At 29.8% G+C, this 14,412-nt stretch overlaps 1 protein-coding gene and 1 long non-coding RNA gene across 4 annotated transcripts in view; one reads left to right on the forward strand and one right to left on the reverse strand.

Annotated features, from left to right (window-relative positions):
• Window positions 1–13,655, forward strand: part of LOC141451767 (uncharacterized) — a 51,184-nt gene extending 37,529 nt beyond the window's left edge. The window contains exon 3 of the long non-coding RNA XR_012457095.1: window positions 13,337–13,655. This is a non-coding gene — a long non-coding RNA (uncharacterized lncRNA). The remainder of the gene's footprint in view (window positions 1–13,336) is intronic.
• Window positions 1–14,412, reverse strand: part of LOC141451749 (protein gooseberry-like) — an 88,527-nt gene that overhangs the window by 67,651 nt on the left and 6,464 nt on the right. The gene's annotated exons all lie outside the window — the stretch shown is intronic.

A 14,412-nucleotide genomic window follows, 5' to 3' on the forward strand; every position in this document is an offset into this window, starting at 1 on the left:
TCAAATACGATTAAATTTCAAACGTTTATAACTCATTTCTTACTTATCAGATTTTAATGATTTTATTACCAAAATGAAGAGAAAAGAAAGCTGCATAAGTCGTATATATGGCAATGTTTTACTCATGATACTTCGTGAGATATTTATGATAAAAATATTGGATGTTTTCTAATTCGTTTTGAATTCGTTCAAATTTCAAACGTATATATTTCTCTTCGTACTTGACCGATTTGAATGAATGTTTCACCGAATTGTAGGAAATAGTTAGTTGTATAATTATAGCAAATAGCAATGTTCCAGTCATTGTATTTAACGAGATATTAAAGGCTAAATTTTGGATATTTTCAAATACGATCAAATTTCAAACGCTTGTAACTCATTTCTTACTTATCAGATTTTAATGATTTTATTACCAAAATAAAGAGAAAAGAAAGCTGCATAAGTCGTATAAATGCCAATGTTCTACTCATGATACTTCGTGAGAAATTAATGATAAAAATTTTAGACGTTTTCTAATTCGTTTTGAATTCGTTCAAATTTCAAACGTATATATTTCTCTTCGTACTTGACCGATTTGAAAATTTTTTTCACCGAATTGTAGGAAATAGTTAGTTGTATAATTATTGCAAATAGTAATGTTCCAGTCATTGTATTTAATGAGATATTAAAGGTTAAATTTTGGATATTTTCAAATACGATTAAATTTCAAACGTTTATAACTCATTTCTTACTTATCAGATTTTAATGATTTTATTACCAAAATGAAGAGAAAAGAAAGCTGCATAAGTCGTATAAATGCCAATGTTCTACTCATGATACTTCGTGAGAAATTAATGATAAAATTTTTAGACGTTTTCTAATTCGTTTTGAATTCGTTCAAATTTCAAACGTATATATTTCTCTTCGTACTTGACCGATTTGAAAAAATTTTTCACCGAATTGTAGGAAATAGTTAGTTGTATAATTATTGCAAATAGTAATGTTCCAGTCATTGTATTTAACGAGATATTAAAGGCTAAATTTTGGATATTTTCAAATACGATCAAATTTCAAACGCTTGTAACTCATTTCTTACTTATCAGATTTGAATGATTTTATTACCAAAATGAAGAGAAAAGAAAGCTGCATAAGTCGTATAAATGCCAATGTTCTACTCATGATACTTCGTGAGAAATTAATGATAAAAATTTTAGACGTTTTCTAATTCGTTTTGAATTCGTTCAAATTTCAAACGTATATATTTCTCTTCGTACTTGACCGATTTGAAAAAATTTTTCACCGAATTGTAGGAAATAGTTAGTTGTATAATTATTGCAAATAGTAATGTTCCAGTCATTGTATTTAACGAGATATTAAAGGCTAAATTTTGGATATTTTCAAATACGATCAAATTTCAAACGCTTGTAACTCATTTCTTACTTATCAGATTTTAATGATTTTATTACCAAAATGAAGAGAAAAGAAAGCTGCATAAGTCGTATAAATGCCAATGTTCTACTCATGATACTTCGTGAGAAATTAATGATAAAAATTTTAGACGTTTTCTAATTCGTTTTGAATTCGTTCAAATTTCAAACGTATATATTTCTCTTCGTACTTGACCGATTTGAAAATTTTTTTCACCGAATTGTAGGAAATAGTTAGTTGTATAATTATTGCAAATAGTAATGTTCCAGTCATTGTATTTAATGAGATATTAAAGGTTAAATTTTGGATATTTTCAAATACGATTAAATTTCAAACGTTTATAACTCATTTCTTACTTATCAGATTTTAATGATTTTATTACCAAAATGAAGAGAAAAGAAAGCTGCATAAGTCGTATAAATGCCAATGTTCTACTCATGATACTTCGTGAGAAATTAATGATAAAATTTTTAGACGTTTTCTAATTCGTTTTGAATTCGTTCAAATTTCAAACGTATATATTTCTCTTCGTACTTGACCGATTTGAAAAAATTTTTCACCGAATTGTAGGAAATAGTTAGTTGTATAATTATTGCAAATAGTAATGTTCCAGTCATTGTATTTAACGAGATATTAAAGGCTAAATTTTGGATATTTTCAAATACGATCAAATTTCAAACGCTTGTAACTCATTTCTTACTTATCAGATTTGAATGATTTTATTACCAAAATGAAGAGAAAAGAAAGCTGCATAAGTCGTATAAATGCCAATGTTCTACTCATGATACTTCGTGAGAAATTAATGATAAAAATTTTAGACGTTTTCTAATTCGTTTTGAATTCGTTCAAATTTCAAACGTATATATTTCTCTTCGTACTTGACCGATTTGAAAAAATTTTTCACCGAATTGTAGGAAATAGTTAGTTGTATAATTATTGCAAATAGTAATGTTCCAGTCATTGTATTTAACGAGATATTAAAGGCTAAATTTTGGATATTTTCAAATACGATCAAATTTCAAACGCTTGTAACTCATTTCTTACTTATCAGATTTTAATGATTTTATTACCAAAATGAAGAGAAAAGAAAGCTGCATAAGTCGTATAAATGCCAATGTTCTACTCATGATACTTCGTGAGAAATTAATGATAAAAATTTTAGACGTTTTCTAATTCGTTTTGAATTCGTTCAAATTTCAAACGTATATATTTCTCTTCGTACTTGACCGATTTGAAAAAATTTTTCACCGAATTGTAGGAAATAGTTAGTTGTATAATTATTGCAAATAGTAATGTTCCAGTCATTGTATTTAACGAGATATTAAAGGCTAAATTTTGGATATTTTCAAATACTATCAAATTTCAAACGCTTGTAACTCATTTCTTACTTATCAGATTTTAATGATTTTATTACCAAAATGAAGAGAAAAGAAAGCTGCATAAGTCGTATAAATGCCAATGTTCTACTCATGATACTTCGTGAGAAATTAATGATAAAAATTTTAGACGTTTTCTAATTCGTTTTGAATTCGTTCAAATTTCAAACGTATATATTTCTCTTCCTACTTGACCGATTTGAAAAATTTTTTCACCGAATTGTAGGAAATAGTTAGTTGTATAATTATTGCAAATAGTAATGTTCCAGTCATTGTATTTAATGAGATATTAAAGGTTAAATTTTGGATATTTTCAAATACGATTAAATTTCAAACGTTTATAACTCATTTCTTACTTATCAAATTTTAATGATTTTATTACCAAAATGAAGAGAAAAGAAAGCTGCATAAGTCGTATAAATGCCAATGTTCTACTCATTATACTTCGTGAGAAATTAATGATAAAAATTTTAGACGTTTTCTAATTCGTTTTGAATTCGTTCAAATTTCAAACGTATATATTTCTCTTCCTACTTGACCGATTTGAATGAATGTTTCACCGAATTGTAGGAAATAGTTAGTTGTATAATTATTGCAAATAGCAATGTTCCAGTCATTGTATTTAATGAGATATTAAAGGTTAAATTTTGGATATTTTCAAATACGATTAAATTTCAAACGTTTATAACTCATTTCTTACTTATCAGATTTTAATGATTTTATTACCAAAATGAAGAGAAAAGAAAGCTGCATAAGTCGTATAAATGCCAATGTTCTACTCATTATACTTCGTGAGAAATTAATGATAAAAATTTTAGACGTTTTCTAATTCGTTTTGAATTCGTTCAAATTTCAAACGTATATATTTCTCTTCCTACTTGACCGATTTGAATGAATGTTTCACCGAATTGTAGGAAATAGTTAGTTGTATAATTATTGCAAATAGCAATGTTCCAGTCATTGTATTTAATGAGATATTAAAGGCTAAATTTTGGATATTTTCAAATACGATCAAATTTCAAACGTTTATAACTCATTTCTTACATATCAGATTTTAATGATTTTATTACCAAAATGAAGAGAAAAGAAAGCTGCATAAGTCGTATAAATGCCAATGTTCTACTCATTATACTTCGTGAGAAATTAATGATGAAAATTTTAGACGTTTTCTAATTCGTTTTGAATTCGTTTAAATTTCAAACGTATATATTTCTCTTCGTACTTGACCGATTTGAAAAAATTTTTCACCGAATTGTAGGAAATAGTTAGTTGTATAATTATTGCAAATAGTAATCTTCCAGTCATTGTATTTAATGAGATATTAAAGGTTAAATTTTGGATATTTTCAAATACGATTAAATTTCAAACGTTTATAACTCATTTCTTACTTATCAAATTTTAATGATTTTATTACCAAAATGAAGAGAAAAGAAAGCTGCATAAGTCGTATAAATGCCAATGTTCTACTCATTATACTTCGTGAGAAATTAATGATAAAAATTTTAGACGTTTTCTAATTCGTTTTGAATTCGTTCAAATTTCAAACGTATATATTTCTCTTCCTACTTGACCGATTTGAATGAATGTTTCACCGAATTGTAGGAAATAGTTAGTTGTATAATTATTGCAAATAGCAATGTTCCAGTCATTGTATTTAATGAGATATTAAAGGTTAAATTTTGGATATTTTCAAATACGATTAAATTTCAAACGTTTATAACTCATTTCTTACTTATCAGATTTTAATGATTTTATTACCAAAATGAAGAGAAAAGAAAGCTGCATAAGTCGTATAAATGCCAATGTTCTACTCATTATACTTCGTGAGAAATTAATGATAAAAATTTTAGACGTTTTCTAATTCGTTTTGAATTCGTTCAAATTTCAAACGTATATATTTCTCTTCCTACTTGACCGATTTGAAAAATTTTTTCACCGAATTGTAGGAAATAGTTAGTTGTATAATTATTGCAAATAGTAATGTTCCAGTCATTGTATTTAATGAGATATTAAAGGTTAAATTTTGGATATTTTCAAATACGATTAAATTTCAAACGTTTATAACTCATTTCTTACTTATCAGATTTTAATGATTTTATTACCAAAATGAAGAGAAAAGAAAGCTGCATAAGTCGTATATATGGCAATGTTTTACTCATGATACTTCGTGAGATATTTATGATAAAAATATTGGATGTTTTCTAATTCGTTTTGAATTCGTTCAAATTTCAAACGTATATATTTCTCTTCGTACTTGACCGATTTGAATGAATTTTTCACCGAATTGTAGGAAATAGTTAGTTGTATAATTATTGCAAATAGTAATGTTCCAGTCATTGTATTTATCGAGATATTAAAGGTTAAATGTTGGATATTTTTATATACGATCAAATTTCAGACGTTTATAACTCATTTCTTACTTATCAGATTTTAATGATTTTATTACCAAAATGTAGAGAAAAGAATGCTGCATAAGTCGTATAAATGGCAATGTTCTACTCATGATACTTCGTGAGATATGTACGAAAAAAATTTTGGACGTTTTCTAATTCGTTCAAATTTCAAACGTATACGATATATCTCTTTTCCTACTTATCAGATTTCAATGATTTCTTTTGACAAAATGTAGAGAAAAGTTAACTGTATAGGTGGTATAAATGGGAATGTTCTAGTCATAGTAGTAAGTCTTGGTTAAGAAGTCAAAATTTAGTTTCAACTATTTGTGCCTATTCTGTAATGAGTGTGAATCACCTTTTATGTTTTCTTTATGTTCTTTCTCTGTAATCGTATAGTTGAGTGTGTCGCCGAGGAATTCTAAGTCTTTGCTTTCTTTTTTTCATTTTATTATTGTCTCGTGTTAGTTCATTCTTTGTTTTAAAATGCTGTGAAGTCAGTCCAATATACGGATAGAATGGATTGAATTTTGAATGATGGTTTTGGTTTATTTCGACCCGTTGTTGATAGATGATTTTTGGTGAATATCGAGGTGCGGTCATCAATAAAAACAACTTTTTTGTTTTATACCAACGTTTCGGATAATTTTTACTACCTTCTTCAGGGTCTGTACAAAAGAATATTACACTAATATAGATAAAATTGAAAAAATAAATAAAAATTATTTCTAAAACATAAATCTCCTTAAAAAAAACTTACAGTTTAAAAAGTTAAGTATAAGGGTTGATTAAACGCCAAAAGGTACACAAATCAGCAAGTACCCAACATTTCATTCAAGCTTAGTTGATATAATTTAAGTAATTTTGCTGCATTAACTTTTCCTTCACATTTTTTAGAATTTATTAGATGTCACAGACCCTTATGCTGGCCAGTTCGTTCATAATATTATTTGGTTATACTTATGATAAAATGTATATTATATCTTCGTTTTTAAATAGGTACTTTATTTTAACTCTATTCCAAATAATTATTATTCTTCTGATTTATCTTTAATATGCCCTTTATTCTGAAGTTGTCACATCTTATACATGCATGTTAAAGTAGAAAAAGACAAAGTTAGAGTCGGCTACTGTTTAAATTTGAATCACGGATGATTTAAAACAATATTTCAGACTTGAATTCGTCTAACCGAAATATTCGTGAGCACAAATAACACACAGTTAATAACAAGTAGATTATTCAACAATTATTCATTTCTCAATTGTAATTTAATTTTACTTACAGTAAAATACTGGAATAATTAGCTGTCCTAAAAGTATGCAATACTTATTTATTTTATATTACATAACATATATATAATAACATTGTGAGAAGAACAGCTACATTGAGAATGTAATTGAAGAAAACTATATTATTTGCGATAAAGCCAGGTAATTATTACCTATTATTATTATAAACGTTTGACTACTACATAAAGTAACAATTACTTTAATCGAAGAATGAACTTAAACAGACGATTTTTATTAAAAATAAAATAATCGAAATCATTGATGTATGTTGGTGTAAGCATTTTTTTAAAAAAGTTTTTAAATTTTGTAGCCTCGTAATTTTTTTTATTTTTTATAACGTTTTTTTTTAACCTGTAATTAATAGTTTGATTATTATAGATTAATAGATATTACAGTCAATCTACAGTGCTACTTGAACAAATTTTTTGTAGATGAAAATGGCCAGCATAAGGTTCTGTGACATCTAATAAATTCTAAAAAATGTGAAGGAAAAGTTAATGCAGCAAAATTACTTAAATTATATCAACTAAGCTTGAATGAAATGTTGGGTACTTGCTGATTTGTGTACCTTTTGGCGTTTAATCAACCCTTATACTTAACTTTTTAAACTGTAAGTTTTTTTTAAGGAGATTTTTGTACCTTTTGGATAGATTTTCATTTTTGTCTATTTTGCAAAGTTACATATCTGCTTTACTGTTTTTTTTAAATTTGGAATAAGCAATTCTAACATTATAACCTGATAAGGTGTTAAGTAGGAACCGTAACTACCACTGGAGAGATCTTTTTAAAGAATCATTAAAACTGTCCGGTAGGACAGTTGTATAAGGGTTGATCATCAAAAACTGCAGGAAAAAGCGTAACGTTGAAAAACACCCAACTTTGACAATTTTTTTCTCTTTTTCTATAAAAGATAAAATTCCCAAATTTTCTTTATAATGTAGGGCAAACCCTCCTTTATAACTGTAATTTTTTTGCAACAACCTAGATCTAATAGGTTTCGAGAAAAAAGTTGCCGAAAATGTGCAAAAACGGCATTTTCAAAAATTGTTGTTGTTCTTGTTCTTCTTGTTGTTGTTGTTGTTGTTGTTGTTGTTGTTGTTGTTGTTGTTGTTGTTACCTTTTTTGTAAACTGCGTAGCGCCTAAACGCGTGAACCGATTTTCATGAATGAGGTGTCATTCGATTCGGAATTTTATGTAGATGTGCCTTTTGGGGGTCTCGTCGCTGTACATCGAATGGGAGAGGAGTTAGCCCCCTTTATGTAAGCCCCCTCCAAAATTATTATTACTAATTACTCTGTAAATCTTGGCCCGATTTTGATAAAATTTGGTAGGATGATAGGGTTAGGGCTCCCCTACATAACATTAAAGCGACGATCTAATCTTACACTTGTTAAGGGGAAGTATAGCAATCGTTTCAAATTATCGACACGTGAACTGATTTTCATGAATAAAGTGTCATTCGAATCGAAATTTTGTACAGATTTGCATTTTAAAAGTCTCGACGCTACGCCTCATAAGGAGGGGAGTTTGCCCCACCCAAGTAAAGCCCTTTCTAAAACTATTATTACCAATATTTCCATAACGCTTAGTCCGATTTTGATAAAATTTAGCACGAAGAAGTGATTAAAGGTCCTCTACGTGGCAGTGAAGTGCCATCATGCTCTTACACCTACTAAGAGGAAGTCTTGCAACTGTTAAAATTATCAATGGGTGAACCGATTTACATCAATGAATTGTCGTTCGATTCAAAATCTTTGCCTCTTTGCCTTTTTGGGAGAAGTACTGTATTCGCAGTTTGTTTTTCTTACTCTTCTTAAAAGGAAGTACTGAAATCGCAGTTTAATTTTGCTAGTTACGTACAAATACCTTCCTATTTTATTCAAAACGCTTTCTCAAAAAAATTGTTATTGAGGATGGCAACTATAATCATTCTTTATAAAGATCTCTCCAGTGGTAGTTACAGTTCCGACTTAACACCTTTTCAGGTTATAATGATAGAATTGCTTATTCCAAATTTTAAACAAATCTGTAAAGCAGATATGTAACTTCGCAAAATAGACAAAAATGAAAATCTATCCAAAAGGTACAAAAATCTCCTTAACAAAAACTTACAGTTTTAAAAGTTAAGTATAAGGGTTGATTAAACGCCAAAAGGTACACAAATCAGCTAGTACCCAACATTTCATTCATGCTTAGTTCATATAATTTAAGTAATTTTGCTGCATTAACTTTTCCTTCACATTTTTTAGAATTTATTAGATATCACAGACCCTTATGCTAGCCAGTTCATTCATAATATTATTTTGTTATAATTATGATAAGATGTATATTATATCCGTTTTTAAATAGGTACTTTATTTTAACTCTATTCCGAATTATTCTTCGGATTTAGCTTTAATTTGCCCTTTATTCTGAGATGTCACATATATACGATATATGCAAAAGTAGAAAAAGACAAAGTTAGAGTCGGCTACTGTTTAAATTTGAATCACGGATTTAAAAGAATATTTCAGTCTTGAATTCGTCTTACCGAAATATTCGTGAGCACAAATAACACACAGTTAATAACAAGTAGATTATTCAACATTATTTATTCATTTCTCAATTGTAATTTAATTTAGACCCCCTAATTTTACTTATAGTAAAATACTGGAATAATTAGATGTCCTAAACGTATGCATATCTCATTTATTTTATATTACATGTATACAACATTGTGGGAAGAACACCTAGATTGAGAATGTAATTGAAGAAAACCATATTATTTGCGATAAAGCCAGGTAATTATTACCTATTATTATAAACGTTTGACTACTACATAAAATAACAATTACTTTAATCGAAGAATGAACTTAAACAGACGATTTAAAAAAATAAATAAAATAAAATAAATAAATAAAATAAACAAAATCATTGATGTATGTTGATGTAAGCATTTTTTCAAAAAGTTTTTGAATTTTTTAACCTGTAATTAATAGTTTGATTATTATAGATTAATATTAATAGATATTAAAGTCAATTTACAGTGCTACTTAAACAAATATTTTGTAGATAAATATGGCCAGCATAAGGGTCTGTGATATCTAATAAATTCTAAAAAATGTGAAGGAAAAGTTAATGCAGCAAAATTACTTAAATTATATGAACTAAGCATGAATGAAATGTTGGGTACTAGCTGATTTGTGTACCTTTTGGCGTTTAATTAACCCTTATACTTAACTTTTAAAACTGTAAGTTTTTGTTAAGGAGTTATAGTTGCGGTCCCCAAACCATCCTCAATAACAATTTTTTTGAGAAAGCCTTTTTATATAAAATAGGAAGGTATTTGTACGTAAAAAGCAAATTTAAACTGCGATTTCAGACCTTCCTTTTAAGAGGAGTAAGAAAAATAAACGGGCGATTACAGTACTTCTCCCTAAAAGGCAAAGAGGCAAAGATTTTGAATCGAACGACAATTCATTAATGTAAATAGGTTCACCAATTGATAATTTTAACGATTTCAGTACTTCCTCTTAGTAGGTGTAAGATCATGATGGCACTTCACAGCCATGTAGAGGAGCTTTAATCACTTCTTCGTGCTAAATTTTATCAAAATCGGACAAAGCGTTATAGAAATATTGGTAATAATAGTTTTAGAAACGGCCTTACTTGGGTGGGGCAAACTCCCCTCCATATGAGGCGTAGCGACGAGACTTTTAAAGTGCAAATCTGTACAAAATTTCGATTCGAATGACACTTCATTCATGAAAATCAGTTCACTTGTCGATAATTTGAAACGATTGCTATACTTCCCCTTAACTAGTGTAAGAGCAGATCGCCGCTTTAATGTTACGTAGGGGAGCCCTAACTCTATCATCCTACCAAATTTGATCAAAATCGGGCTAAGATTTACAGAGTAATTAGTAATAATAATTTTGAAGGGGGCCTTACATAAAGGGGGCTAACTCCTCTCTAATTCGGTGTACAGCGTCGAGACCCCCAAAAGGCACATCTACATAAAATTCCGAATCGAATGTCACCTCATTCATGAAAATCGGTTCTCGCGTTTAGGCGCTACGTAGTTTACAAAAAAGGTAACAACAACAACAACAACAACAACAACAACAACAACAACAACAACAAGAACAACAACAATTTCTGAAAATGCCGTTGTTGCTCATTTTCGGCAACTTTTTTCTCAAAACCTATTAGATCTGGGTTGTTGCAAAAAAATTACAGCTATAAAGGAGGGTTTGCCCTATATTTTAAAGAAAATTTGGGAATTTTATCTTTTATAGAAAAAGAGAAAAAAATTGTCAAAGTTGGGTGTTTTTTAACGTTACGCTTTTTCGTGCACTTTTTGACGATCAATCCTTATACATTTCTAAAACATAAAATTAAATAGATAAATATAATTTGGAAAGATTTACACTATAAAAAAAAAGGTTTGTGAAGTTTAATGTAGAGCTACGAGTATATCATCATAACTGTTGTTCAGTAAAGCTAATTTGGATCATTTGTCGAGTGGTCTCTCGATCAGTCGGTAATGTACGAGTAAGTGTCCTGTCGCTTGAGTTGGGTGTGCCAGTTTCTAGGTGATAAGGCATAGTCTGAGGTATTGTTCTTCATCTGCCGGAGAGATAAGTATGTGATTCAGATGTGAATGTGAGTAATTTACGATTGAAGGTGAAGATTAGTTGGTAAGATGGGATTGGTTGGAATAGAGAAAAAATTACGGGCTCCAAATTATGGGAAAGACAGGCCGAATCTAAACTGTATCTGGGTACCCGGAAATTTTATGTCAATCTACTACTGCTACTAGTCATGTGAGTAGTTCATACTAGACTTTTCTATGTGCAAGTCTTAAAGCGTATTGGGGGCAACCTCCAAAACGCTGAGACCTTTCTAGACTGTGAGGATCTTCTGGTGACCTCGGCACACTTTTATTTTTTTTTATTTTATTTTTTTGTATCAAGGTTTTGGTGAACGGGCCAAAGAAAAAGGTCATCTACGTCAATTCACCACTACATTCAGAATGCCCATAAATCTAGACGTCCATTATAATAATGCAAGTAAGAAAAAAAGAAGTCAACAACAATAACAGCAAAAAAAATAAAAAAAAAAAGAAATAAAAAGAAAATCTGAAAATTACCAGTAATTTTTTATCAAGATGGCCTTGCTTCAAGTTTGCAGAATTTATAGTTCACTCTTTTTTTTCGCTCTAGTAAATTATCGTATGTTTATAAATTTTAATTTTTCTTGAACACAACCTGTCTGATGGTACTTTCTTTTTTTACTTTAACGTCAATAATGTCTTTAATTTTATGTAAATAGAGTTTTATTATTATTATTATTTTCCAATTTAATTTGATTTTTAATAAGTTAATCTAATACAGAAAAAGTTTATGAAACATTATGACGTCAGGGTAGGTTTTAAACAGGACGCTAACTCAGACAATACATTGACGTCAGCTTTTATAAGTATTTTGATGTTTATTGTTAGACTATTTTAATATGAAAATACATTCCCCCTCCCCCTTTTTTTTTGTAATACACTAGATACACCAGTGCGACTAAAACTAACTTGGAACAAAAAATTGAGGGAAAAAGGGCCCAAGAAAATAGGCGGCAATGGGAAATGCTATTAAAAGCGTTTCTTTAAGGTATCGAGCAAACTATATCGATTTGTTTACTTCCACTTCCTCCCCAAAAATATGATGTGTACAATCACAATACCTTCTAGAGTTCTAACTTTATAAATTTTGAAACATATTATATTATTAATAATATTATTCAGATTATAAAAGCGCCCAATTAGAGACGAGGCCCCGCAAAGCTAAGATTTATTGTGGCACAGGGTTCGATTCTCGGACAAGGCATTGAATTGCAATTGTTTAATATGAGAACTTTACACTAAGGATACTTTACTTTATAGTAAAGTATGTTCGCTAATCGCCTCCATCCACAACACCTAATTTGGTAGGCGTAAAAACCGCTTTAAAAAAATAGGCATTACTGAAACAAGTACATTTGTGTGAAAACTAACAAGACCTTCCTCCTCCCAGAGGAGCTTTTAATAAGATTAGTCAAGAATATTTCAAATAAATGTAGACTACAAAGACTATAATATTTTAGACTACCAAGACTATAATATTTTAGACTACCAAGAATATAATATTTTAGACTACCAAGACTATAATATTTTAGACTACCAAGACTATAATATTTTAGACTACCAACTATAATATTTTAGACTACCAAGACTATAATATTTTAGACTGTCAAGACTGTAATATTTTAGACTACCAAGACTATAATATTTGTACAAAGTTGAACGAAAATTGTTGAGGTCATTTTCCAGTAAATTTTAAAAAACGAGAAAAAAAAACCACTTTTTCGGATTCATGGAAAACTTGTAAACGAATATTTCTTGTGAAAAACGACATTTTGAGTATTTGGCAAGATCGGGCAAGCTATTCTAGTAAGAGGAAGTTAAAAAAAGCGCGGTAAGAATGAGCGCGTAACATTAAACAAATTTCTAATATAAGAGAAATTAAAAAAGTAAAAAGGAAACTGGAAAGCGGAAATGAGTAAACACGATACTTCAGCTGGTGGGTGGAGAGGCGAGCTATTATTTCCTGTTAAATGTAGAGTATTATTTACTACAGCAAATTACTCGGTCATTGTTACTTCTGTTTTTCTAGTTTCATTATATATATGGGGTGAAGGGAAACAGCAAAATTACCTGATTGTATAAGTAACAGGGTGGGGTGCCACAAAGAAAAAAACAGGGAAATGCTAAGTTACGTAACTTAATTGGTGTCACCAGTTTAAAAATTTACCTGTTTTATGGAATTAGTAAAAACACAAACTTTTCTTTTTTATTTCAGAAATACTCTTCCGCAAGAAGAAGGAAGTCAACTCTAGGTACTTTTCCAGAGGTCTTAAGGTCACTGAGATAAAACTACAATTAAAAGGCTCTCTCTCTCAAATTTCAGATGATTATGTTTTAAAAATTTGTTCTTCCCTAAACACAACATTATCTACTTTAAAGAAGTCTTTTATTTATTTCCTACCAAAATAAACAATATTGTCAAAGGATGCCGAAGAAGTTGCGTCATAATCTTTCAAGTTTGGTTCTGGCATACTGCGTATTTTCTTAAGCGACATTTTTTATCCTTTGCATCATTATTTTGCCATTCATTGCCGTGGCTGTGGACGAAGAGATGACAAGAATCAGTGTTTATAGTTAGGATTCTATTCCTGTGGGCGCCTGTCAGTTCTGTAGCTACTGGATGACTATGGATGTTTTGCAACGGGGATCCTAACCTTATCTAGATCTTCATACTGAATACTCCCATACATTTGTTTTGCCATGAACAAAGTGTTCATCAGAAATCATCCAATCAATTAAAAGCAAAACAAAAAAATGCTTAAATTGTAGCAGTTTTCCCATATTGAGTTCAGCATACTGTTAACTGTTCTTTTCCAATTACCGCTTCAGCCACAAAAATATCATTTTCGAAATTAGATATTATAAAATCATACCTACGATCTGCCACAGAAAAAGTCGTGTGAATATTGATGTAGATTTTTTTGAATTACCCGGTAGATATCTACAAAAAAACAACAACTCTACATTACGTAATGCATGTATGGGGGGAATATTTATGCGGACGTCCATTGTATGGCGAGCAAAACAACAAACAACCGGAGGTATGTGACGGGATGGCAAGTCCGTCCGCCATGATGGAGTGTTCAGTGAAGCGTATCTTCAGAGCTCTCATCCAGACGCTTCACCAGCACTTGCCGCATCCATTGTATTCACACCCTAACAATAATCCGACAGGCACACCACTATTGAAGCTATACGACTATAATGTAGTCTCTCTTACATTCTACATATGTTTTGTACTATCTCCGATTACGAAAAGGGGTAGAAATATAATTACAATCAGAAAATTTC

Source organism: Rhodnius prolixus, unplaced genomic scaffold, assembly GCF_049639745.1.
Source record: "Rhodnius prolixus isolate KJV_2025 unplaced genomic scaffold, Rpr scaffold_14, whole genome shotgun sequence".
NCBI classification, from domain to species: Eukaryota; Metazoa; Arthropoda; class Insecta; order Hemiptera; family Reduviidae; genus Rhodnius; species Rhodnius prolixus.